The sequence below is a fragment of the Oryctolagus cuniculus genome, chromosome 14, assembly GCF_051225735.1.
Source record: "Oryctolagus cuniculus isolate XC-2025 breed Fujian yellow rabbit chromosome 14, ASM5122573v1, whole genome shotgun sequence".
Classification (NCBI taxonomy): domain Eukaryota; kingdom Metazoa; phylum Chordata; class Mammalia; order Lagomorpha; family Leporidae; genus Oryctolagus; species Oryctolagus cuniculus.
This window is the reverse complement of record NC_142880.1, coordinates 44944105-44972087: the sequence shown is the minus strand read 5'-3', so window position 1 is coordinate 44972087 and position 27983 is coordinate 44944105. Positions and strand designations below refer to the sequence as shown.

General features: G+C 39.5%; 1 protein-coding gene across 2 annotated transcripts in view; it reads right to left on the bottom strand.

Annotated features, from left to right (window-relative positions):
- Nucleotides 1-27983, bottom strand: part of FBXL7 (F-box and leucine rich repeat protein 7) — a 441233-nt gene that overhangs the window by 160260 nt on the left and 252990 nt on the right. The window contains exon 3 of one of the 2 annotated variants that reach the window (XM_070056603.1): nt 6196-6333. The exons of the other annotated variant lie outside the window; for it this stretch is intronic. The gene's annotated coding sequence lies outside the window, so the exon portion shown is untranslated. The remainder of the gene's footprint in view (nt 1-6195; nt 6334-27983) is intronic. 2 annotated transcript variants of the gene reach the window in all.

Here is a 27983-nt window from a genome sequence, read left to right as displayed (position 1 = left end):
AAGTACTTGGGCCCTGCACTCCATGGGAGACCGGGATAAGTACCTGGCTCCTGCCATCGGATCAGCGCGGTGCGCTGGCTGCAGCGTGCCAGCCATTGGAGGGCGAACAAACGGCAAAGGAAGACCTTTCTCTCTCTCTCTCTCTCTCTCTCTCTCTCTCTCTCTCACTGTCCACTCTGCCTGTCAAAAAGAAAAGAAAATTAACCACCTCTTTTCTCCACTATTTCCAACTTATTGGGCCCAGCCAGTTATTGTGATATAATCTATCCCAATATGTCATTTTAAAAGATTTATTTATTTATTTGAAAAGCAGAGTTACAGAGAGAAGGGGACACACACACACACATGCACACACACACAGATCTTCCATCCACTGGCCCACTGCGCATATGGTCACAATAGGTCAGGGCTGGACCAACTCCAAGTCAGGAGCCAGATGTTTCATCTGAGTCCCCCACATGAGTGGCAGCCAAGCACTTCCACCTTCTGCTGCCTTACCAAATACATTCGCAGAGAGCTTGATCAGAAATGGAGCAGCCAGGACATGAATCAGCATCCATACATGATCCTGGTGTCTCAGGCAGCAGCATAACCAGATATACAAACATGCTGGCCCCAGTCTATTCCAATATTTTTTTTTTAATTCTTGAAATCAAGGAGATTTCAAAATGGTAGATTAGTGAATGACAAACTGCACTAGGCTAAGGATGAACAGTTAAAAAAAAGTGTAGGAAATGCAGTCTCAGGGGAGAAGGAGAGAAAAACCACACTGGAGACCCTACAAGAGGAAGAGAAACACCCTGGACCTGTGTGGAATTTGTGGCACACAGCACAAACCCAGTCACAAGCACAACCACAGTAGCTGAGAGCCGGAATGGGAGGCAGCTTGGAGATGGAGGTAAGAACTGACTGTTGAAACTTGTGATTATATAGCTAGAAGGAGAGTGTGCTGTGCATCTGGACTAGAGTTCTGGGGGTTAGTGGTTGCTAGCAGTTGCTCGCTGACTCATTGGAAGGAGAGGGGCATGTTTATCTCACCCCAACTTCCCCACAACAGTGCCCCTTGCCCGGCTGGGGAAGGCTGGGCTTCATTTTGAGTTAGAATGGGAACCATGAGAGAATTTGTGTGTGCGCACAGCAACTAAGACAGGATGCCATCCTTTCCGCAGTACGGGCAGTAGTGGTGGGGAGACAGCAACATTCAGCAGGTGTCTCTTGTGTATGTGTATGATCCAGTGATTTGAGCAGAGGAAAAAATCCACAGTCCCAACTGACTTTGAGCCTGGCTGGGAGTTGGCAGGGCAACCAAGTAGGACAGTGAGAAGCCTGCAGTCTCCTAGGAACAAGACACCGAAGTGGAGCTATATTGACTTGGCAAGCTGGCAGGGCAGAGAGAAAACTATGCACCCAGTGACTATGGAGCCTTGTGTACTGAGACAGTGGGGACTCAGTGGTTACATGAAAAGGTGTAGGGTGTAGCAGGGTCTCTGGGCAATCACTAGGTTCAGCTCCACATGCTAGGAGTTCCTTGGTTGCCTACAGCAGATAAACGCAACAGGAACTGCTCACAGTGAAGACTGTGCAGGTCATTTTTGCAGTTCATACGGTGACGTGGAACACATTGGGGGCTAACTCACAGGCATTGAGATCTACAAAGCCCAACTTGGTTGTTACCCTGGATACTTGCCCCACTCCAGAGTACTGACCAGAGCTCCCTGACCAAACCCACCACACACCAATTGGTATGCACTGAAAGTGTAGACATTCCATTAAGCCACAGAAGTATAGCTCAAAGATAAATGCCATCAGAGGCAAAAACAAAAACCAACTCCACAAATGCCTAAACGCAAACACAGAAATTCAAAAAATAAGAATAAGGAAGGCACCATGACTCCCTCGCCCACCAAAGGAGCTCAACAACATTTCAAAATTAGAGTGTGAAGATTAAGAGACTGAGGAAATGCCAGAAATGAAATTCAAAAAATTAATTATAGGATTACTCAAAAGCAATCAAAATAAAATCCACAAAGTAAACCATATATGACATGAAAGAAAAATTTTTCCATGAAATTGAAGTTTTAAAGAAAAATTAAAATATTAAAAATGAAGAATTCAATAGATAAAATAAAAAATGCAGTGAAATCCTTAACAACAGATTCGATGAAGCAGAAGAAGGAATACTTGTATTGGAAGATAAATTTTTGGAAATCCTAACAGACCAAAAAAAAATAGAAAACTTAAAAACAGTTTTGGAGATCTATGGGATAATATCAAATGACCAAACATACAGGTATTAGGAGTTCCTTAAGGCATGGAAAGAGAGAATAGACTAGAAGGGCTATTTAATGAAATAATTACAGAAAACTTCCCCAATTTGGAGAAAGAAAGGTACTTCCAAGTAGAGGAAACACATAAAACTTTTAACAGACATGACCAGAAAAAATCTTCACCATGACACATTGTAGTCAATCTTTCCACAGTAAAATATAAAGAAGATAATCTAAAATGTACATGACAGAAACACTGGATTACTTTCAGAGGATCTCCAATTAGACTCATAGCTGACTTCTTATCAGAAACCCTACAGGCTAGGAGAGAATGGCAAGACATATTCTAAGTCTTAAGAGAAAAACAAAAACAAAAACAAAACAAAAAAAACACTGTCAACCCAGAATACTTTACCCTGCCAAGCTCTCATTTAAAAATGAAGGTGAGGCCAGTGCCACACCTAAACAGGCTAATCCTCTGCCTAGTGGCGCCGGCACACCAGGTTCTAGTCCCAGTTGGGGCGCTGGATTCTGTCCCAGTTGCCCCTCTTCCAGGCCAGCTCTCTGCTTGTGGCCAGGGAGTGCAGTGGAGGACGGCCCAAGTACTTGGGCCCTGCACCCCATGAGAGACCAGGATAAGTACCTGGCTCCTGTCATCGGATCAGTGCGGTGCACCGGTTGCGGTGGCCATTGGAGGGCAAACCAACGGCAAAGGAAGACCTTTCTATCTGTCTCTCTCTCTCACTGTCCACTCTCTGCCTGTCAAAAAAATAAAGTAAAAATAAAAAAATGAGTGTAATAGACCTTCCTTAACAAACAGAAATTGAAAGAATTTTTACCATTTATCCAGCCTTACAAAAGATGTTTAAGGATGCGGTACACACAGAAACAGAGAAAGATAGCCATCAGTATGCACAAATGTGAAGGCAGAAAAACTCCAATAATAGTACAAAAAAATCCAAATAAAAATAGGAATATTTATGGGAAAATGGTAGAACAAAGTCATTACTTATCAATAGCTTGACTATCAGCAGCCTCAACTTTCCAGTTAAAAGATACAGACTGGCTGAATGGATTAAAGAATAAGAACCATCTATTTGCTGCCTATAATAAACATACCTCACCAACAAAATAAAAAAAAAAAATACCCACAGACTGAAAGTGAAAGGATGGAAAACAAAAAAGAGAAGGTGTTGTGATGCGAATATCAGACAGAATAGACTTTTTTTGTTTTTTGATAGACAGAGTGGACAGTGAGAGAGAGAGAGAGAGAGAAAGGTCTTCCTTTGCCGTTGGTTCACCCTCCAATGGCCTCCGCGGCCAGTGCACTGCACTGATCCAAAGGCCGGAGCCAGGTGCTTCTCCTGGTCTCCCATGCGGGTGCAGAGCCCAAGCACTTGGGCCACCCTCCACTGCACTCCCTGGCCACAGCAGAGAGCTGGCCTGGAAGAGGGGCAACCAGGACAGAATCCGGCATCCCAACCGGGACTAGTACCTGGTATGCTGGGAGGATTAGCCTGTTGAGCTGCAGCACCGGCCCAGAATAGACTTTAACGTCACTGTGCACTTACTCCTCATGTAGGATCTTTGTCCTTAGTGTGCTGTACATTGAGATTTAATGCTATAACTAGTACTCAAACAGTATTTTTCACTTTATGTTTCTGTGTGGGAGCAAACTGTTGAAATCTTTACTTAATGTATGCTAAACTGATCTTCTGTATATAAAGAGAATAGAAAATGAATCTTGATGTGAATGGAAGGGAAGAGGGAGTGGATAAGGGGAGGGTTGCGGGTGGGAGGGACGTTATGGGGGGGGAAGCCATTGTAATCCATAAGCTGTACTTTGGAAATTTATATTCATTAAATAAAAGTTAAAAAAAAAATCTCTGGACTGGCACCATGGCTCACTTGGCTAACCCGGGTTCTAGTCCCGGTTGGGGCTCCAGATTCTGTCCCAGTTGCTCCTCTTCCAGTGCAGCTCTCTGCTGTGCCCCAGGAAGGCAGTGGAGGATGGCCCAAGTGCTTGGGCCCTGCTCTTGCATGGGAAACCAGGAGGAAGCACCTGGCTCCTGAATTCGGATCGGCACAGCGTGCCAGCTGTAGCAGCCAAGGGAGGGGTGTGTGTGTGTGTAAACCAATGGAAGGAAGACCTTTCTCTCTGTCTCTCTCTCTCTCACTGTCTAACTCTGCCTGTCAAAAACAAAACAAAACAAAACAAAACAAAACAAACTGTGAACTATGTAACAATTAAGGGATCAATTCAATAGGAAGCTGTGACTATGATAAATGTATATGCACCCAATTATGGCACCTGACTATTTAAAACAAATGTTAATGGATTTAAAGGGAGACACAGATTCCAATACAATAGTAATGAAGGACTTCAATACCCCACTTTCATCAATGGGCAGATCAACTATACTGAATATCAATAAAGAAACAATGGAGCTAGTTGACACTATGGACCAAAAGGACCTAACTGATATCTACAGAACTTTTTACTCCACAGTTGAAGAATACACATTCTTCTCATCAGTGCATGGAACTTTCTCCAGGACAGACCATATGCTAGGCCATAAAGCAAGTCTCAGCAAATTAAAAAAAATTGAAATCACACCATGCATCTTCTCTGACCACAATGGAATGAAGCTTGAAATCAACAACTCAAGAATCTCTGGATCATATGCAAACACATGGAGACTGAACAGCATGTTCCTGAATTAACTGTGGGTCATAGAAAAAATAAAAAGTGAAATCAAAAAAATTCTGGAAACAAATGAAGATGACATTACATCAAATCAAAACTTATGGGATACAGCAAAAACGGTGTTAAGAAGGAGTTTGTAGCAATCAGTGCCTACATCAAGAAATTGGAAAGGTACCAAATAATGAGCTATCAATGCATCTCAAGGACTTAGAAAAACAACAGCAAACCAAAACCAAAATTAGAAGGAGGAAAAAATAATTAAAATTAGAGAATAAATAAACAAAATTGAAACAAAAAAACCACAAAATATCAGTGAAATGAAGAGCTGGATTTTTGAGAAAATAAACAAAATACATATTCCATTGGCCCAATTAATCAAAAACAGAAGGGAGAAGACCCAAATCAATAAAATTAGAGAAGAAAAAGGAAATGTAACAAGAGACTCCACAGAAATCATCAGAAATTACTACAAAGAGCTGTATGGTAATAAACTGGGGAATCTGGAAGAAATTGATATATTTCCAGACACAAACCATCTACCAAAATTGAGTCATAACGACATAGAAAATGTAAACAGACCAATAACCAAGACAGAGATTGCATCAGTAATAAAGACCCTCCCAACAAAGAAAAGCCCAGTACTGGACAGTTTCACTACTGAATTCTACCAGACATTTAAAGAAGAACTAATTCCAATTCTTCTCAAGCTATTCAAAACAATTAAAATAGAGGGAATCCTCCCAAACTCCTTCTATGAACCCTGCATCAAATTAAGTCCTATGCCTGAAAATCATTCAGTAGGAGAAAGAGAACTATAGACCAATACTCCTGATGAACATGGATGCAAAAATCCTCAACAATGTATCATCCAATTCAACAAATCATCAGAAAGATCATTCACTTAGATCAAGTGGGATTTTTCCCTGGTTTGCAAAGATGGTTCAACGCTTGCAAATCAATCAATGTAATATGTTATATTAAGAAACTGAATACCAAAAAACATACTGTTAACTCAATAGATGCAGAGAAAGAATTTGACAAAAAAAATAACATCCTTTCATGATGAAAACCTTAAGCAAGTTGGATATGGAAGGAACATTCTCCAACATAATCAAGACATTTTATTTTTTAAAGATTTATTTTATTTATTTGAAAGACAGAGTTACAGAGAGTGGTAGAAACACAGAGAGAGAGAGGTCTTCCATCCTCTGGTTTACTCACCAGGTGGCCACAATGGCCGGAGCTGCGACAATCAATCCAAAGCCAGGAGCCAGGAGCTTCTTCTGGGTCTCCCATGTGGGTGCAGGAGCCCAAACACTTGGGGCATCTTCTACTGCTTTCCCAGGCCATAGCAGAGAGCTGGATTGGAAGAGGAGCAGCCAGTACTAGAACCGATGCCATATGGAATGCTGGCGCTTAGGCCAGGGCGTTAACCCACTGCACCACAGTGCTGGCCCCAAGACATTTTATGACAGACCCACAGCCAGCATCCTATTGTATGGGAAAAGTTGGAAGCATTCCCATCTAAGAGCCAGAACCAGAAAAGGATATCCACTCTCACCACTGCTATTCGATATAGTCCCAAAGTTTTACCAGACCCATTAGGCAAGAAAAAGAAATCAAAGGGATACCAATTGGAAAGGAGGAAGTCAAACTAACCTTATTTGCAGATGACATGATTCTATATAGAGGGGATCCAAAAGACTCCACTAATATACTATTGGAACTCATAAAAGAATTTGGTAAAGTGGCAGGATATAAAATCAACACACAAAAATCAATAGTCTTTGCATATACAGACAATGTTATGGCTGAGAAAGAACTTTTAGGATGAATCCCACTCACAATAGCTCCAAGAAGAATTAAATATGTTTGAGTAAATTTAACCAATGATGTCAAAGATCTCTATGATGAAAATACGAAACATTAAAGAAAGAAATAAAAGAAGACAGTAAAAAATGGAAAAAAATATTCCTTATTTATAGATTGGAAGAATTAACATCTTGAAAATGTCCATCCTACCAAAAGCAATTTACAGATTCAGTGCAATCCCAATCAAAATACAAATGACATTCTTCTCAGATCCAGAAAAAATTATGCTAAAATTCATATGGATACACAGGCAACCCAAATAGCTAAAGCCATCTTATACAACAAAAAACAAAGCTGGGGAATTACATTACCTGATTTCAAGACATACTACAGGGCAGTTATAATCAAAGCACTCTGGTACTAAATCAAAAAAAGACATGTAAACCAATGGAACAGAATAGAAACTCCAGAAATTAATCCATGCATCTATAACCACCTTATCTTTGAGAAAGTAGCTAAAATCGATCCCTGGAGGAATGACTGTCTCTACCAAATGGTTCTGGGGAAACTGGATCTCAAAGTGCAGAAGTTTGAAACTAGACCAATTCCTAACATCTTACACAAAAATCCACTCAAAATGGATCAAAGACCTAACTCTATGACCCGATATCATCAAATTACGAGAGAACATTGGAGAAACTCTGCAAGACATTGTTACAGGCAAAGACTTTTTAGAAAAGACCCCAGAAGCACAGGTAAATTGACAAATGGGATTACATCAAGATGAGAACCTTCTGCCCTGCAAAACAAACATCCAGCAAAGTGAAGAGTCAATGGACAGAATGGGAGAAAATATTTGCAAACTATGCAACTGATAAAGGCTTAACATTCAGAATCTATAAAGAGCTCAAGAAATTCAACAACCACAAAACAATCCAGTTAAGAAATGGGCAAAAAACTTGAATAGGCATTTTTCAAGAGAAGAAGTTCAAATGGCCAATATACACTTGTGAAAATACTCAGGATCACTAGCCATCAGGAAAATGCAAATCAAAACGATGGTGAGGTTTCAGCTCACTCCACTTAGAGTGGCTCACATACAGAAGTCAACAAACAACAAATGTTAGTGAGCAAATGAGGAAAAAGTACCCTGTTCCACTGTTGGTGGGAATGCAAACTGGTGGAGCCTCTGTGGAAGACAGTATGGAGATACCTCAGACATCTGAATACAGACCTACCATATGATCCAGTCATCCCACTAGTGGTAATTTACACAAACCAAAAAAAAATCAGCATATGAAAGAGTTATCTGTACCCCCATGTATGTGTCTGAACCCTTACACTGTAAAAAAAAAAAAAAGAAGAAGAAGAAGAAGAAGAAAGAAAGAAAGAAGAAACCCTGTCTTTTCAACAAAATGGATGCAACTGGAAATGATTATACCTAGTGAAATAAGCCAGTCCCAGAAACGCAGATATCATTCATGTTTTCCCTGATCCAAGGTAACCAACAGAGTACCCAACATGTAATGTAATCAAATAGACATTTTGAGATTCAATGATTGTTTACAGCCCTTGTCTCTTCCATTGAGGAACAGTGTTTTTTTGTTTTATTTTTTTTTCATACTAATATTGAATTCTTTTAATTAGGTAAATTAAGGGTTAACTATATGATCATTAAGTAAACTGAAAACAGATTTTTGTAAAAAATAAGAGTGGGAATGTGTGAGGGAGGAGGAGGAAGGGATGGAGTGTGGGTAGGAGGGAAGTGGAGGGGAAGTGTCACTATGTTCCTAAATCTGTATATATGAAATACATGAAACTTGTATAACTTAAATAAAATTTAAGAAACATTTTTGAAATCACACCATGAACTATATATTATTAATCTCATTTTAATAGACTCAGAGATTTAAGTAACTGACCAAAGTAGATATAGCTTGTGTGGCTGAGCCAAGAGGTCTAATTTTAAAATATCTGACTCCCAAAGGTATGCTTTTTCAATAATACTTTGCAGTGATGAGAGTACACAAATCCTCTTAGTTTTAACTATGTGTCAATCATGGCATGGAAAGATAGGCTTTTGTCTGTTCCTAAACCACGGGAGGAAGTTTTTCTTAAAGCTGGACAATGCTTTAGAAGCCTTATAAGCCATTGGCCATATTCTTGCTGACACAGGCAAGTGTTCCTCATCAGCCTTCAGAAAGATGAAGTCTATTATCAAATGCAAACCTGTATTCACAGAATGTTCCTTGAGTTTGACTGTACTGTACCATTTAGCGGAACAGAAAAGGAAAAGGAAACTGCTGTAAAATAAGGTATAGAGCATGCATGCGAACATTACTTCTCTAATTTTTATGTAGAATTTATCAATCATTCGAATCTTTCAATTAATTTTGGGGTAATTTCTTTTAAGAAACAAATAGATCATCCTTTGACTTTCAGCTATTTCAGATACCTTTGGTTCTGGAACTAGAGAGAGGCAGTGAATAGTTTTGAGCAACAGTAGCTCAAACTCTTATGTAGTATCTACCTACATTGTATAGCATCCAGCATTTTAGAAGCAGTGCTGGACTGAATGCCACATCACTTAATTCCCAACCAGAATTGCCCCCTTTGATGGTGTCTTGAAATATGCCCCTCCAAGTTTCTATAGAAACTCCAAAGTACAGAAGATCACATCTCGGATTTCCTATATGTATCTTCATGGTACTGTGGACTCCATTAGTGTGCTCTGAATGAAGTGCCAGCATACACATGGCTGTGCTGGACAAATTTTTTCTAAATAAAAAGAAAGTGAAAATTAACATCTAACTAAAAACACCTGGACTGTGTTCTGACACTGTTTTGAGTCATTTTATTTCCATTTCAGGGCAGAAAAGGCTACAACTATCAAGGCAGTGAAGAGTGAAAATGTCAGTAGCATGTATTGCTTAGGGAAAAACTCACTGTGCAATTAGAAAGTAAGAGCAAACATCATGCATTACAGCAGACTGGCAAGGTACCAGGAAGTTGATTGTACTTCTCAGGTCCACTGATGGTTATGTGACATTGATCCGTCATAAAGCCCTTGTTGCAGAGAAGGCTAAACTATAAGTAACACAGAAGAAAGCTAGCTCTGACTTTTCCACAGGAATATGGGACAATAAAACAGTATTAGAGATGTGGAAATTCCTTTAAATGTCTTCTTGGCTGAACAATATAGAAACAAGACTAAAGGTTTGTCTTAATACAACCTCAACAACTTGGTAATGCTGGACAAATTTCCTAATCTATTACTATATCTGTCACCTGGTATTACAAATAAATACAGGGACAGTGTGCTTTGGTGAAACAGGAAGGAAGTTAGAGCCAGAAACACTTGGAGTTCAATTACAGATTCATTATGAGGAACTAAGTTAATATCTGTCAGTGTTAGTTTTCCCAATCTGGATAATGAAACAATGATAATAAAGTCTATAGGATAAAATGAAACAGTTTATGTAAAATTTTTGAATAAATGGCAAATGGTTTCCAATTAAAGTAACAAAACATCACACTGTCTTACTCTAATAGGAATTTACATCCTTCCTATGGCTAAAAAGACTTGCAGGTAGCTATAGATTGAGTTATCACCTTGGTGATGGGATCTTTGCATTTTTCTTGGATTCTGCCTCATGGTCAAAAATTGGTTTCCAGAATCCCATACATCAGAACTGTATTCAAAGTACATATAAGTGAGGAGGAACTAGTAATGCACTTCCTGAATCCTCTTATTTTACGTTATTGGCCTGAACTGGCTTACATGGGTCACCTAGTTGCAAGAGGTATTAGAAATCAAAAACCATGATGATCCATCATTTAGGCTGGGTATCCTGTGGCTCTGAACAATATCAGTGTTTGAGTGACAATAAATAGTAGGCAAGTGGACACCAGGATACAAACAGCAGAGTTGGCTACAGTCTTCCAACTAGCCACTCATTGTTAAATATGGCTTTCTCCCTCCTTCCTCCACCAATAAACTGAATAAATCCAGGAAGGTTTAATGGGCCATTAAATTATAAGCTGAACTTAATGCTATAATAAAAACTCTTAAATTCACTTCTAGGAAAATGAATACAGCAGTGAAAAATCTATCTGATTTATGGTACATGTTTGCCTTTTTGAAATAATGGAGAGTCTCATATACCTTCAGTCCTTTTCCCCAAATGTTTTAACGATCTATGATAGCATAAAATCTAAAAATTAGGAAATTAATATCTATATAGTAATATTAATAGACCAACAAATCTTTATTCAAATTTTACCAGTGCCTACTAATTTTCTTTCTCTTGTCCAGGATCCCATTGCAATGTTTCCTAAGCTTCCTCTAATCTAGGTTATAGAATATTTTGAAAGCCAGAAAAAATATTTTTATATTTTGATATTGGTACATCAACAAAGACATTTATTTTGCAGTCTTGTGAGTGTTTCATATCAAATTTTAAATTTGCATTGCTATGTGGTGTTCCTGAGGGTTCACTTGTTGATTTGCAATTAATTCACTTAATATTTATTTAATTATAATTAAATTATTTTATTAATTTATTTAATGTTTATTTAATTATAAATTATTAATTTGCTTACTATTCATTTACAATACAAATAAATGTGCCTTTCAGAATAGCAAGTATTCATTCAGAGTAGTGCTAATTTTCTCCTTTAGAGGATTTTCCTGTCTGTGATACATTATCATAACATTATAGGTTCATTTTGAAGGTTCCAGATGGATGCATCCAAGATACATGCTCAAATAGGGACACGTAACCAAATTGGTACAGCATCATTTGTTAGAGAAGCCCAATAGATAGTGCTTGGCAGCCCCTGGAAGTGCAGCCTTTCTCCCATTCCCCTGTGTGGAGGCAGCTGGCGGCAGAGCAAGTTGTGTGCCAAGGCCATGTGGCAAATCAGCAGTGAATGCAGTGAGGACTCTCCCAGCAGCATTCTTGCCTCTTTGCCCTGCTTGCCTGCCTGATGATGGAATTAGAATGATTTATGATTTTGGCAAACAACTTTAAAAATTATGCCAATATTTTGGATCAATATCTGGAAGCATTTCCCTAAATGATACATTGTATTGACTTCTTTGCTGTTCGCTGTTTTGAGAAATTGAGCTTTGCCTGTCCTGAAATGAATCACCATGTCCCATTCCTGGGCTTCGGTGAACTTCTACATCTCTATTGTTTAGTCCACACCAGCATGTCCCAGCTAATGCTCACATGCCAGGAAAGCCACAGTGAACAAAGACGTGGGGCTGAATGTGGCCTTCACTAAAGCAAAAATGCAACCAACTGTGAGCATACTACACATTGTGGACTACTGAGATCCACAGCATGTAGGCAGAAGTAGACAGCTCACTGACCTTCAGAATGCTAAATGTAGGCTGTCCTCCTGGCTTGCCACTGTGCTACCAGATTCCTCTTTTAGAGGTAAAGACAACACTGGTCTTTAGAAAAATGATAGGGGTGCCTGCATTGTGTAGCAGGTAAAACCACTGCCAGCATTCTGTATGGGTGTTGGTTCATGCCTTGGCTGCTCCACTGCTGAACCAGCAGAAAAGCAGCAGAAAGATGGCCCAAGTGGTTGGGCCTCTGCCATCCATTGGGAGACCCAGGTGAAGCACCTGGCTTCTAGCTTAGGCCTGGTTCAGTGCTGGCCATTGTGGCCATGTGGGGGAGTAAACAAGTGGATAGAACCTATCTCTCTTCTCTCTGCTTCTCCCTTTCTCTCTGTAACTTTGACTTTGAAATAAATATTTTAAAGATTTAATAAACAAATAAATATTATAAAATTTTTAAAAATGATAGGTACCTGCCTTTAGGATTCACATAACTGTGGAGTAGGAGGGCATCAACACTCATGGAAAAGAACAACATAGCTTACTGGCATTCCTTTCTCTCCATATCAGGCTTAAAACAAAAAATCACCATAGGTTTCTGATTCTGATACTGGCTGAACTTCAGACCTGGTAATCAAAGCACTGGAACATCTTGTAAACTTTGAATACAATTATTGCACAGTTAAAAAGGTGAAAACATGACAAAAATAGTAAACTTTTCATGAGGCAAGCATGACAAAAAACATTAAAATGATGGATGTTGCAGAAATTTTTCACTATAAGTGAAACCATCACTTAGATTTAAAAATGAATTGAAAAATTATATTGCTGATCTAAATATAATCTGTGTGTAAACTCTTTCAATGGCATTTACTTTTTAAAAAATATTTTTAAAATTTATTTGAAAGGCAGAGTTACAGAGAGCAGAGGCAGAGAGAAAGAGGTCTTCCATCTGCTGGTTCACTCCCCAGCTAGTTACAATGGCTGGAGCTGCACGGATCCAAAACCAGGAGCCAGGAGATTCTTCTGTTTCCCACATGGATTCAGGGACCTAAGCACTTGAGCCATCCTATGCTGTTTCCCAGGCCATAGCAGAGAGTTGGATCAGAAGTGGAGCAGCTGGGACTCAAACCGGTGCCTATATGGGATGCTAGTGCTGCAGGAGACAGCCTTATCTGCTGTATGATGTTTGAATATCATTACTACACAAATAACTAGTAGAATAAAATTAAAATTAATAGCAAATCATATGGCAAAGGTGAGCAGAAAGGAATGAAAACAGGGGAGTCGGGGAAACATTTGGGGTAGTGTTTAAGATGTCACTTGACACTCTGGCCTCAGAGACAGCCCTTAAAGTATTCACATCTGGCTAAAAAGCCCATTAGAGTTTTTCAGGCATGGAAAGCCAGGACACTGTGGCAAAAAATGACCTAAATGAAAGATCTCTGTGAGTGAGATCCCATTGGAAAAAATGGGCCATCGAAGAAGGAGGTACCTTTCTCTGAAGGGAGGAGAGAACTTCCACTTTGGCTACGGCCTTGTCTAAATAAGGTTGGAATTTGTGAACTCAAGAGTCTTCCATAACCTTGGAAGCTCATGACAAGAACCTTGGGTGATTACTGACGTCATAAATAAGAGTGTCAATTGTTAAATCAACAACAGGAGTCACTGTGCAGTTACTCCCCATGTAGGATCTCTGTCCTTAATGTGTTGTACTATGCAAATTAATGGTAAAACTAGTATTCAAACAGTATTCTATACTTTGTGTGTCTGTGTAGGTGCAATCTGTTGAAATCTTTATTTAGTATATACTAAGTTAATCTTCTGTATATGAAGATAATTTAAATAAATCAATGAAGAATGGGATGGGAGAGGGCATAGGAGATGGGATGGTTTGTGGGTGAGAGGTTGGTTATGGGGGAAAACCGCTATAATCCAAAAGTTGTACTTCTGAAATTTATATTTATTAAATAAAGGTTTTCTTAAAAAAATGTCACTTGAGATTCCAGCATCTGTTATCTGTGTTTGGTTTTTAATTTCAGCTCTACTTTCCAGTCCAGCTTTCTGGTAATGTACATGCTGGGAGGCAGCAGGTGATAGCTCACTTCTTGGGTCCTCATTACCACACAGGAGATCTGGACTCAGTTCTCTGCTCCTGGCTTCAGCCTGGTCCAGCTTTGGATGTTATGGAAATTTGGGGAGTGAACCAATAGATTAGATGGAATAGATAGATAGATTATAAAAATACAACTTTAAGATATTCTGGCCGGCACCATGGCTCACTTGGCTAATCCTCCACCTGTGGTGCCAGCACCCCGGGTTCTAGTCCCAGTTGGGGCACCGGATTCTGTCCTGGTTGCTCCTCTTTCAGTCCAACTCTCTGCTGTGGCCCGGGATGGCAGTGGAGGATGGCCCAAGTGCTTGGGCCCTGTACCCGCATGGGAGACCAGGGGGAAGCACCTGGCTCCTGGCTCCTGGCTTCGGATCAGCGCAGCATGCTGGCCATAGCAGCCATTTGGGGGGTGAATCAATGGAAAAAGCAAGACCTTTCTCTCTGTCCCGCTCTCTCTCTCACTGTCTAACTCGGCCTATCAAAAAAAAAAAAAAGATATTCCATATGCACAGTTTCTTGTTTCCTTACCAATAAACCTCTTCTAAATTATTCAACTATCTTTCTGTTTGTCTCATCTTTCCTTATCCTCATAGTTGACTTATGCATTTACAACTGAGACCTAGGGAAATATAATCAAGCATTCCTTGTTGCTGAGGGGGAAAGTGTCACAGTTCTTTGACCTTCCAGAAACTGAAAAAAGATTATGCTTCCTGGAGGCAGATGCAAATGACAAATTAGCCACTCTAAACCCCATCTTAATATTGGTCCTGTGGTATGTTGTAGATATTATCGTTAGTATAAAACAGTATTAAATCATTTCACAGTCATTTATGGCAGTCTTTTGGATGGAAATTATGGTTCTCTGGTATGCAGACAATGTAATGCAAGGACTTAGCCTCCACAGTCACGTGAGTGAACTCCTGGAATAACCCTCAGCTCATACCCATAGATCCACCTATCTCTAGCACTATGTCTCCAACTGTCGATCTAAAATGTGTCCCATTGCTTCTGTTTCTCTGGAGGACCCTGACTAATAAGAGTAGTTTGTAATCACCACTAATGAACATTAAAGTGAACATAGCGTGCTTTCAACTCAAAAGTGAGCTAAAGCACAGTTCTTAGAAATCTGTGAAGAAAGGGGCCAGTGCTGTGGTGCAGTAGGTTAATCCTCCACCTGCGGCACCGGCATCCCGTATGATCCGCTGGTTCTAGTTCCGGCTGCTCCTCTTCCAATCCAGCTCTCTGCTATGGCCTGGGAAAGCAGTAGAAGATGGCCCAACTCTGTGGACCCCTGAAGCCATGTGGGAAGCCTGGAAAAAGCTCCTGGCTTCAGATCGGTGCAGCTCCAGACATTGTGGCCATCTGGGGAGTGAACCAACGGACGAAAGACCTTTCTCTCCGTCTCTTCCTCTCACTGTCTGTAACTCTACCTCTCAAATAAATAAGTAAAATCTTAAAAAAAAAAAAGAAATCTATGAAGCTAAGATGCAATCATGTTTTGATGTAGATTAAAAAAATCACTTACATAACCCATGTGGTAATACAGTCTTTCTTTTATCCAAGGAATTCCTGTGAAGTGAAGTACTAACTACATTAGATGGACTCTCATAACAAAATCTCAGTGCCATAGAAGTCACACAAAATTTTACACATGCCAACGGACTTTGTTCCAGAAAGAAGGCACAATTTGCAGACTGTATGTTTTTACCTTCCTGGGTAGCAAGTGGGAAGGGCTAGGTTTCATATCTAGAATTATCTTATGCTTTTAAACACCAAACAGATTACTTCTCCAACTTACATCCACAGGAGTCTAGAAACCCAAAATTGGAGTGCTCAGCGGTTTCTACATACAGCACGACAAAAATAAAATGTACTTGAGAGGCTGGCACTGTGGCACAGTGAGATAAGCGCCTGCATGTCATGTTGGCATTCCCTATTGCAGTGTCAGTTCCATTCCAGGCTACTCCACTTTCAGTTCAACTTTCTGCTAATGCGCCTGTAAAGGCCGTGGATAACAGTCCAAATGCTTGGGCCACTGCCATCTAAGTGGGAGACCAGCATGAAGTTTCTGGCTTCTTGTTTCAGTCTGGTCCACCACAAGCAAGCTGTTGTGGCCATTTGGGGTTGAACAGCAAAAGGCAGATCTCTTTCTAAGTGTTTCCCTTTCTCTCTGTCACTCTGCTTTTCAAATAAATAAATCTTTTTAAAAATGTACTTGATAGCAAGGGAGAAAAAATAAGTTAAAAATTAAAAAAATAAGTTAAATTCAAAAGTTAGAGCTGCTTGGGGCTGTTTAAGGAACCAAATGGCTTCAAACTTCTTAAGAGCCACTCAGTACATCACTGTATATCAGTACAAAGTAATAATTAAATTTCACATGAGGATAATATATTATCAAGACTCAATTCTGTTTAACATAAACTGGTTGGAAAGATACTCCATAATGTATTTTAGATATGTTTCAACCAAAATGTTGAATTAGAAATTATTTAAGATAGCTTTTAAAAGCTTTTCAGCATTCTGAAACATTTAGACAATTGAAAATATTTCACTCTCTCAGCAGTATGCTAATTGGTATACAATGAATATTTCAATTAACTTGCAAAACAATTCTTGGAGGAGCATTCATTTCTTTTATCCTTATTTCACAGATTGGTTTGCAGATGAAGAAATTGAAGTTTAGACGGATTAAACAATTTACACTAGGTCAGAGCTAATAAGTAAACAGTCTAGCTGGGATTGAATCCAGAATGTCACATCTACCCTGAGTAAACTAAATTGGAACTGCTTAATAAGAAAGTGGCTGTCAGAGCCAGCATTGTGGTGTAGCAGGTAAAGCCACTGCCTGCAATGCCAGCATCCTGTATGGGATTGGTTTGAGTCCTGGCTGCTCCTCCTCCAATCCAGCTCCCTGCTAAAGCTCTTGTGAAAGCAGAGGAGAATTGTCCAACTGCTTGGGTCCCTGCACCCATGTGTGGGACCCAGAAGAAGCTCCTGGCTTCTGACTCCTCGCTCCAGCCTGGTCCAGCCCTGCTTGTTGTGGCCATCTGGAGAATGAGCCAGCAGATGAATGATCACTCTATTTCTCTCTGTCTCAATAACTCTGACTTTCAAATAAATAAATACATAAATCTTTAAAAGATAAAGAAAAGAAAGTAGCTATGGCCTGCAGAACACCCTAATGGCTGTTAATGATCCCCAATTCCTGTATTCATATTCTTGTGGATTCCCCTGTGAATGTGTGCTTCTAACCAATAGACTCTGGCCAACATGTAGGGATGCCACTTCTGCCATTAGGTTATAAAAAGATGTGACTTCTTTACATGAATAGAACCTCTTCCTGGCTTTATCGAAGTCAACTCCTATGATGGAGAGGTTCCATAGCAAGGGATTCAGGGTGGTCTCTGGCCAACAGCCAGAGAGCAACAACCTGGGAAACAAGAAAACTGCCAGGAATGACACAAGTTTAGGAACAAACCCTTGGGACCAGTGTTGTGGTGCGCTGTGTTAAGCCACCACTTGCAATGCTGCTATCTCATACTGCAGTGTCAGTTCAAGTCATAGTTTCTATGCTTCCGATCCAACTTCTTACAAATATGCCAGGGAGGAAGCAGACAATAGCCCAAGTACTTTGGTCCCCAGCACCCCTGCGGGAGACCTGAATGAAGTTATTATCTTCTGGCTTTGACCTGGCTCAGCCCTGAATGTTGCAACAATTTGGGGAGTGAATCAGAGGATGAAAGATTTCTCTCCACATCTCTTTGTCACTCTGCTTCTCAAATAGATAGATAGATAAATCTTTTTTTTTTTTTTTGATAGGCAGAGTGGACAGTGAGAGAGAGAGAGACAGAGAGAAAGGAAAGGTCTTCCTTTGCCGTTGGTTCACCCTCCAATGGCCTCCGCAGCCGGTGTGCTGCGGCCACGCACTGTGCTGATCCAATGGCAGGAGCCAGGTACTTATCCTGGTCTCCCATGGAGTGCAGGGCCCAAGCACTTGGGCCATCCTCCACTGCACTCCCTGGCCACAGCAGAGAGCTGGCCTGGAAGAGGGGCAACTGGGACAGAATCCGACGCCCTGACCGGGACTAGAACCCGGTGTGAGGCGCCGCAAGGCGGAGGATTAACCTAGTGAGCTGCGGCGCCGGCCGATAAATCTTTTTTAAAAAGACAAATTTAGACGCCAGCCTTTTCTAGTCAAGCCTCTATGTGTGCACAGCCTTAGGTAACAAACACCTTGGGACACTAAAGTTGAGGACTCAGCTGTACCTGTCTTCTGGAGCATACAAACCGTGAGACGACACATATATGTTGTATTACACTGCTAACTTGGAGAATTATTTGTTTTGCTGAAATTAATAACTTAGTATGGTGATATTTTAATATTGAGAATCTGGATTTGTCAAAAGAAGTTGGAGCACTTTTATTCAAAAAAGCAATTCAACATCTTTGAAAATAATTTCCAACTAGGATTCACTTTTAAATGCTTTCTAGGGAAAGAAGCAAATAAATAAAAATGTAGTTCCAGAAGTAAAGAGATTCAACGAACTGACACTAATAAATCCTTGTTTCCAAACTTCACCAAGTTCCAGCTCGTGAGAATCAGGAAGCCCAGACACAGGGCACAAGAACATCTTTGGGAGTTTACAGTCCTGGTTCATGCCATTCTTCCTGAGCAGCAGACCGTGGTATTTTTGGCACCAAGACAGCCATAAGCGATTATTTTTAAAGAGAGGGGAAAGGAAATTACTTACTCAAAAAATTAATGCTATAGATTAATCAGCATGCAATGCTGAAGCAATGGAAAGGAAATGGAAAAAACAGATTTTCCTAATGTCAAGGCAATGCTACCACTTAAATGCCCCTCTGTCCTCAGGCACACACATTACCAGACCAAGACACTTGATCAAGCAGCCAGGATGGAGAGATGGTTGCCCAGAAGAAATAGGAATGATTGTCACATTTCCTACTCTGTCATTTCCCCCATTCATTTCATTCATTTAATACTTGTTTTTAGAGATCTATTTATTTATTTTATTTTATTTTAAAGGCAGGAAGAATGGAGAGGGAGAGGGAGAGGGAGAGGGAGAGGGAGAGGGAGAGGGAGAGGGAGAGGGAGAGGGAGAGGGAGAGGGAGAGGGAAAGGGAGGGAGGGAGGGAGGGAGGGAGGGAGGGAGAGAGAGAGAGAGAGAGAGAGAGAGAGAGAGTTTCCATGCACTGATTTACTCAGTTAATAGCCTCCATGGCCAGGTATGTGGGGGTCATGGTCTTGAGTACTTGAGCCATCATCTATTGCTTTCCCAGTCACATTAGCAGGAAACTGGTTTGGAGACAGAGCAGCTGAGCTCAAATTAGTATTAAAACATGGAGCACTGGTGTCAGAAGTGGCAGATTAATCTGCTGCACCTTAACACTTGCAGTTGATCACTTTGAAACACAAATGACTGGTTTTTTTTTCTGCCTCACTTTCTAACTATTTCTATCCTATTTTAGGTTGCTAAAATATTTCTCACTTGAAATTTTACTAAGTGGGGGTTAATAATTTGCTCAATAAACTCTTGGAATAAACCATTTATGCTTTAAGTTTATCTTTATCACTATAATTTCATTATCTTCACTATTTTCTACCAGCTGAGACAACTCTTGCAGTGAACTACTAGTTAATGCTTTGGCCTTTACTTTTCTGGCTCCATGCAAAACTACTGGGAATGATATCTTTACACTGCAAAATAGTAAATTCCTGAGTCCAGAGTGCTATGTCCCTTAATTTTCACATTTCATTGTTTATTATCTGAAACCCAAACAAAAAGTCAAAAAACAGTTTGCAGATGTTCCTCAACCTAGGAAGGGTTTACATTTTTTAAACTCATGCTAAGTTGAAAATATTGTAAATCAAAAATGTATTTCATACACTTCACTGACCAAACATCATATCTTAGCAACACAGCCAAGAGTCTTCACTCTTCCCTCTCATCATTGCCAGGCTGACTGAGAGCTGTGGCTGCTGCACCTTCCAGCAACAGGAGAGAAGACCAGACTTCACATCACCAGCCTGGGAATAGAATGAAACTCAAAATTGGAAGCATGATTTCTATTGCATATATATTGCTTTCCTGCTATCATAGTGCAAAAAAATCCTATGTCAAATCATCATTAAGTCAGAGCCCTTCTGTATTTCCTAGGAAAAGCATAGTCTCTTAGGCAATAATGAGCTATACAAAGCTTCAGGAGGAATATCTGTCTAGCTGTAGTGGGGTGGATCTGAATCCTTCCTTCTATAAATCTCAAACCAATTTATTATTCTGCTTCTCCAAAATGCAGATAACTCAGATGGTCATTGTGTTGCATGCAGTAAATGTGTACCTGACATGAACGCATCATCAATGTGTCAAAAGTTAAAATACACCTTCACTACCCAGTGTTAAGGGAATATTCCGGCTACTTGTTTTTGTGTGATGAACAGTCATGGAATGATGGTGATGGTGCCTGCATGCTTTGTCACTGTGTAGAACTCAGTGTAACTTTACTCAGACAGTTCATGGACAGCAGCCTGCCTCCTGCCCCAAGAGGACACTTGGGGGTACTTCCAGCTCGACCTGTAGTCTGCACTGTGACTTCCTTGATCTCAATTTCTTCATTGTACAAACATTGTACAAAGCCAAAGGACTGGAGCAAATATCTTAAAAATGAAGTAATATCAAATATGCCTTCAGGCTCTGAAATGGTCGGATTTTGTGGTAGTCCTTGGCTTATTTTTTGATATCACCTAGTAAATTCTTCAGGAGAGAGACAGATTCTTCCTTAGACACATCAGGCAGCTGCTAGTGCAGAGCCCCATGCTGAACACACCGTCCCCACACTTTTGTCTAATGGGAAATGCTTCTTTCCCATCCAACGTCCCATCCATAGGTAATCTTCACTCAGCTGTGCTCATCCTAGATTGGGTTAGGTCTCTTGTAGCTCTGCTCTGAGAGTATCCTGCACAAATCTCAGCTGCAGGAGGCACTACATTGTGCTGCAGTAATTTCTGTCCTATCTTCCTCCTCCCCACTAGACACTGAGCTCCTCATGCCCAGAAGACAACCTGAAACAGAATCTAACCCCCATGAGGACAGGGCTTTTTCTTCGCTGTCAGATCCCCAGTGCACCAGCATGGACTAATAACTGAGTAACATTTTCTGAACAGGATAATGAATGAATGATGAAAGAATGCACAAATACCCATTCACATTAATGTCATAAGAACCCATGAGAGAATGACATAAACATTCAAGAAATGTGTGTGGGTCTCAGCAACTAAGTTATATCTCCAGAATATACAGTTCTCTGTGCAGAAGAATAAAAAATTGTTTCAGAAGCATAATGCCAAAGAATGATTGCTTTGTTAGTCAGTCCAAATGTTTCATATAATTTAGAAGCTTGTCAACAACATGTGCTAGGTTGTTTCAAACGTGATCAAAAAGAATTCTCAGGAAAATCATGTCTAAGAAAGATGAAAGTGATTTCATCACCACGATCCCCTTTCAAGTCCATAGCTCAGATGTAATAAAAGAGTTAGAAAAGTTATTATGAAGCCATTTAATAGGAATGGATTCCACATTTTTGTGGACTCCATTCTATTTGTATTTTATTCTTTTTAACTTTTAACAAGTTATAAAAATGTGACTTGCAATTAATAGAATCATATTAACATAGTATTATATTACCAGTATCAGTTTTCTGACACAATTTTATTTCAAGTGTAGAAAAAGTCTAACAAATTAAGTTAGTATATCAATAGGAGCTGTTAGTATATAAAATAGTTTCACCTTCCCACACACCATACTGATTCATAACGGGTACTGCAGGCTTATGTCGGTATACAATTATTTTAACAAATTGAAGAAACTATATAAAAACTTTTTGTTACATACATGCATTAGCATATTTCCCATGAGTACTGCTGCTCTTCTGAGGGTAAACATTTCTTTTAAAGATCTAAAAAAAGTTATAACTGCTGCTTGTCATGTGTTTTCTCAATCTAGGAATACTAAAGCTATAAATAACATGTAAGCAAATAACATAATTTTCCTTTAAAATACATCAAAATTAGGTTTTTTCAATTGCTTTTATAATATAGAAGCAATTCAAGTTAACTAGACAATAAAGATAAATGTTTAAAATACCTACAATCACACCCAACCATAGAGCTGCAATCCTCATAAATACCTTACTAAGGATCTAACTTATTAAGTTTGTACTTTTAACCTAAACTAGGATCACAAAAGTCTTATAACTGACACTTTAAAGTTCATATGTTGGGGCTGGCTTTGTGTAACAGTGGGTTAAGCTCTTGTGTGAGAGACTGTTGTCTCATATCAGCACCGTTTTGAACCCCTGTTGCACCACTTCCAATCCAGCTCCCTGCTGATGTGCCTGGGAAAGCAGTGGAAGATGATCCAAATACTTGGGGCCCTGCCACCCACATGGAAGACCAGGATGAAGTTCTTGGACCCTGACTTTGGCCTGGCCTAGCACTGGCTTGTTGAAGCCATTTGAGGAGTGGAAATTCTCCCTCTCCTAGTCATTGTAACTCTGCCTTTCCAATAAATAAATAAAATAAATAAATAAATCTTAAAAATAAAGTTCTTATGTTATGAAAAGCTACTATATAAATAAATATTTCTGTAATATGTGAAATGTCCAAAATAATCATTTCTACATAACAGAAGCACCATAATAAAGTTAGCTAGCCCTTCGTTTTGTATCACTTAACATTTCAGTAAACATCCATATATATCAAGGTTTATCAGTCTCAGCACTATTGACACGTGGGATTGAGCAATTCTGAGCCCTGGGGATCAGTTCTAGGCATTGTAGGGTGTTTAATAGCATCTCTGGTCTCTATACATTGTATGTAGTAGTAAACTGTTCGCCAATCCCTAGTTTTAACAGTTAAAATTTCCTCTAGATATTGCCAGATGTTCCCTGGAGAGCAAACTCATCCCCATTTGATACTAACTTCTATAGACAAATAGTTGGATACACAATGGGTTATTTCCATGGAATCTTTTCCATGTCCTGTAGATGGTTTGGCTGTGTGTGGCCAGAGGCTGCTCTTCAAGACAGATTGGATTGCTTTTCCCATCAACAGCCCAACAGTGAGATGTTCTGTTTCTCTCTCTCTCTTCAGCATCAAATAATATCTTGTTTTCTTTTCTTTTGTTTTAATATATGTCAGTTTTAGAGTATATCATTGCTGTTTAGCTTCTGGTACTCTGTTGCAGAAAAGGGTAATGATAGCTAACAATAATGGATTGTATATTTCAAATAGCAAGAAAAGAGACTTTCAAATCTTCTTGCAACAAGGAAATGGTAAATGTTGGTGGATGTATTAATCAACTTGATTTGGGCATTAGATGATGTATAGATAAACTGAAAATCACATCATCCCATTAATATGTTAAATTATTATATGTTAATAAAAAGTTTTAAATGTATATATCAAGTTATTATTGAAGATAGATATTTTAAGACACGTTTTTGTAACACATTTGTTCTTTGGTGAGCAGTATTTTTTTGTACTTTTCTATGAAAGAATTTTCTTTCTGTTGACTTTGTGGGAGCTCTTTCTTTACCAGGATACTGTAACCAAGTAGTCCATGTGTCTGATACTTTTTTCTGTTTCCTCATCATCTTTTATATTCATTTTGTTATTTTTATACAAAAATTCATAGTGTTATATCTTTACCCATTAAGTCCTACAAATACTATCCTTAGTATCTTGTTTATAAAGTCCTCTCCCTCATGTAAGTTAGTTAAATATTTGATTATATTTTCTAATAGTACTTTTCTCTTGTTTTCCTGATTGTGAATGATAAAATATTTTAAGTAATTGATGTTTATTTATTTTTGGAGTAACAGATGAGTTGATTTTTTTTTTAAAAAACTTAATGTTGAAGGGAAATGCCCTAACCTTTGGACAAATGGACACCCAGGATTGGTGGTCACTGTGTTTTACTCTGCCACCTGTGCAACAACTGCTTGATCTCATGATTCCACTTGCCATGCATTGTATCATGAAAGAAGTGCCTAGCAAGCCAAGAAGAATGTGAGGCAAGAACACAGGAAGAAAAGGAAACCATTTTGACTTATTTGTTAAGTTGAGGACAAATCAACTGTTTGTGGGGGAAATGAACGTGTTATTAAGGAGCTGCCTGAGAGGGCTGGAGGTGGACAGGAATCAAGCCTCAATCCCACTAAGCTTCATCCCTCAGCTTCTGGAGATGATCACGGTACCTTCTGTGCACAACGTGCTTCCACACATGTAACCTGCTGATATCCTCAAAAGAGTCCCCAGGCATGCATCCCACAGCTGCGGGGTAACAGAATGCAGGCAGAGAAAACCCCAGATGAGATGGCTTTGGGTATCACTCTGTCTCTATCAAAACCACTGAAAGCACCAGCCAGGTCACAGCAGGTTTGTTTTTTTGTTTGTTTGTTTGTTTGTTTTGACCGGCAGAGTGGACAGTGAGAGAGAGAGACAGAGAGAAAGGTCTTCCTTTGCCGTTGGTTCACCCTCCAATGGCCGCCACGGCCAGCGCACCACGCTGATCCAATGGCAGGAGCCAGGTACTTATCCTGGTCTCCCATGGAGTGCAGGGCCCAAGCACTTGGGCCATCCTCCACTGCACTTTCTGGTCACAGCAGAGAGCTGGCCTGGAAGAGGGGCAATCGGGACAGAATCTGGTGCCCCAACCGGGACTAGAACCTGGTGTGCCGGCGTCGCAAGGCGGAGGATTAGCCTAGTCAGCCGCGGCGCTGGCTAACAGCATGTTTTTGAGAAAATAAATCTATACAGGGTTTCAGCAGGCACTCAGCATTCTGTGTGTCACAGGGAATTGATGTCTTCTGGACCCTATGACTTGTTGGGATTAGAATATGCAGTCCAAGAACCTCCTAGGACTACAGCAAGAATTCAAAGCATTCTTCAAAATATTGTACAGGAATATAATAAAGCCCAGGCCTCAGAGTCTGCACACTACTTTGATAACTTACCTTATACACAAACATGCATTCACAAAAATAAGACTAATCTCCTCCAGGCAAGGATTCTGAAGCAGGACTAAGACAAGATGGCTATTGTCCACTTATCGTTCATCCCCAAACCCAAACGCTCAGCTGCTGTTTGAAGCTCACAAAAATGCCACTTAATATTCCAATAGAGGAGAGTATCTCATCTCCAAACTCTCATCCAGTAAAAGTGACCAGAAATGCTTCTATGTATGCTGCTGCTCAAATGATTTATTTATAGATAATAAAATCAACCTAAAAGTTTTCATAATTTGAGAGGCACAGAAAAAGAGAGGGAAGGAAGGAAGGAGGGAGGGAGGGAATAAAGGAGGGAGGGAGGAAGAGAGGGAGGGAGAGCAAGGAGGGAGCCCACTCACTAGGTAGCTCCTTGAATGTTTTCAACAGCTAGGACTGGGCCAGGCTAAAGCCAGGTTTTCCACATGGGTGGCAGGTACTCAAGCACTTGAGGCATTACCTGCTGTCCCCCAGGGTGCAAATTAGCAGGAAGCTGTAATCAGAACCTGGAGCTGGACTCAAACCAATGGACTCCAATGTGGGACGTGGGCATCTTACCTGATAGTCTAAATGCTCACCCCTAACTTGGCAGTTTTTAATTTGAATTTGCCAAGTTTTTTCTTAGATTTTCCCTTTTATTTTTATTATTGGTTCACTAGAATTATTATCTTCTATTAGAAAATGCTCAAGAATAACCTAGGTCTGTTAAAATATTTGAGAATGAGGAAAAAAGCAAACTGGAAAGTTAATCTCTTAAGAAATTCAAGTGCATGTTTAAAAGTGGCTGTTGGGAAGTCATTAAAAATGAGTGACTCACAGTTAAGGATTTCATATGCACTGCCTTTTCCTTGATTCAGAATAGCAAGACAGTAAAATTTAGCTCCTATGGATCCAAACTATCTGCATCCAATGGTGCATGCATGTAAGCATGGAGTGACTGCAAGACTTTTCTTCTGATCTATGCCACAAGACCCCAGTGTAAGCCATAGCAAGATAAAATGATTAGTACTGAACACATATCCAAGTATGTCCTTTCCTTGGGGAAAGAGTGGGCTGAATAATTTGGCCCACATACGCAAAAGAAGTCCTGTCAATCATTTTCAACCCTTTGCCATTGATATTTTTTGTCATCTGGAACACTGATTGCATTTCTAAATGAGTTGCAATAGATTATGAAAATAAAGGAAGTAGAAACAACAATTAGTTTGGGTAGCACTGAAATACAAGAAAGAGGGAGGGAAGAGTTTAAACACCAGCTAAAATATTTCCATTTACAGGAGACTAAAAGAAATATCAAAAGTAAAAATGGTCTTTTTAGAGATCACTGCTTCTTTTTCGGCTTCCTCTTAATATAAGGCATTAATAAATATCCTATATGAAGTTTACATTTTTAGAATGAAATACACTTGTGTGAATAGTTGAACATGTTATCTAGACATAGTGAAAAAAATTGAGTTAGATCTTGAGAAAAATCTTTTAAGATTTCAAAACATATTCAAATCAATGACTTGACTGGGTTGACCATTTTCTCTCTTTATCTTCCCTCCCATACCCAACCTCCTCCCTACCAACCCTACACTCTCTCCCTCCACTGTTATGACTATTCAGGATGAAGCTGATGCAAAACACACAAGATGAATTGTGCCAGATCCTGGAATACCACAATTCTTTGGGCTATGTGTCCTCAGCTAATTTTAGCAGTAGTCCTCATAACAATTTGCAAACTAGTTGTCACATTTTATGGCATTCTGATGGGCAGATACCTCAGGTGAGTTCCTATAGGCTAAGAATTTGTATCAGTCATTAATTACTATTGACTATCCCGAGGTATATAATGGAAAGTGTTTACCTTTTTAGAGAAAGAAAAATAAGGGGCCAAAGACATTTTCCCTTAATGTGCTTTTTATCTTTGATTAAATTAGAAACTTAAGTTTTGTGGGCTTTATTGTTCAAACAAAGTACAGCTATTTGCTGAGAGCTTTATGCTTCTTGGCATGCAAAAACTGTATTTTCATTATATATATGGGGTAATAATAACCCATATTTATATAAAAGAGAGCAAGAGAAAATCAAATATATATACCCACATACATATATGGAGGGCAGGAGAAGGGGAATATTGCCATTGTAAATCCTGCTAATTTATGATTTCAATACCTCTCCCATTTCTTGCAAGCAAAGATGCTCCTGGATGGTATCCATTGACATTCCTCAATCATATAATTTTTGTCTAAGTGAAGAAGACCACTTCTATACACCAAATTACTAAATTAAATTTCTTATGCTGAACCTTTACCAACAGTTTATATTTGCAATGTTATTTTCAGCCAATACTCCAGTATGAAATGTTAGGAAACAGTATGGGGTTTTGGAAAGTGTTTCAATAATCTGGAACTTTTGAGCAATGGGGCAGATAAAATTTTCTAAATATTAACAAACAAACTTGAGTTATTTCCTTTTATTTTCTCATCACTATTATAAATTATGTTAATCAGTTCCTTTCTCATTTCATTCAGAAATCATGTACTTTGGCCCTTGTTGTGAGCAAGGGTTGTCCTAATTGCAGAAACCAAACTGTGTATGAAAATAACTTGATAACATTATGGGCACAGTTTGTAGAAACCAAAGATTTAATCCTTCCCAATAGAGCCTGTTGTAGACTGGACC